Below are 850 nucleotides of genomic sequence, written 5' to 3'. Positions count from 1 at the left end.
CCCGCTCGCCCCCACCGGCCCGCCGCGCGCGTCCCCACAATAATAAAAGTTGCTCAATCGATGGGAATTACGTATCTCATTATTAGGACGTTGTTGTGCGCGCGCGAGGGAAGTTGGTGGTGGCGGCTGGCGCGGCGAGGCCCCGCGCGGTGGGGGCGGCGAGAGGGCTTAACATCCAGCAGGAAAATATGTGGAGCTCGAGCGGCTTAACGGCGACTCTGCTGATCGGCTCAGGGGCGCGTGGGCCGCCTGGTGATTGGGGGAGGGAGAGGAGGGGTGGAGGGATAGCATTTGGCGAGAGGAGGCAGCGCGGAAGCGAACAAAGACCAGGTGCTCGCCCGCGTGTTTCCTTTATCCAAATATTATACGAGTTGAACGAAAAGAAAAAATATGATAAGATTCTGTTAAGGGCAAAGTTCGACTCATAGTTTGGGAACAAAAAAAAGTACATGGTATACCGTGTGTACTGTCAGTCGTAGCAGCATAGTCGTTCTCTACGAGATCAGTAATTATTTAAGTGAAACAATGCTGACGATTTCAATTTTTTTCGCAGTAGAAGTGTGTAGCCGTGATCAATATTCGTCGAAATATTCGAGAGGATTGCTAACCAGCAGCTGAAGCCGACAGCGCCTACCTTGGACAATTTAAAGGAACCGATACACTGTTTTAAGCTCTCCACTATCACCGTGATGCGGCAAGGTGACTTGCGTCACTGACCTCCGCGTTAACCTCTGACACCTAAGAGAGCGATGCAAACCAACCTCGCACCCACACCATTACATGCAGTGTGCAGAAGAGAGAGAGGGAGGGGGAGAGAGAGAGAGAGAGAGAGAGAGAGAGAGAGAGAGAG

This window comes from Frankliniella occidentalis, unplaced genomic scaffold, assembly GCF_000697945.3.
Source record: "Frankliniella occidentalis isolate FOCC.00 unplaced genomic scaffold, Focc_3.1 Scaffold1078, whole genome shotgun sequence".
Classification (NCBI taxonomy): Eukaryota; Metazoa; Arthropoda; class Insecta; order Thysanoptera; family Thripidae; genus Frankliniella; species Frankliniella occidentalis.
This window is presented reverse-complemented; position numbering follows the sequence as displayed.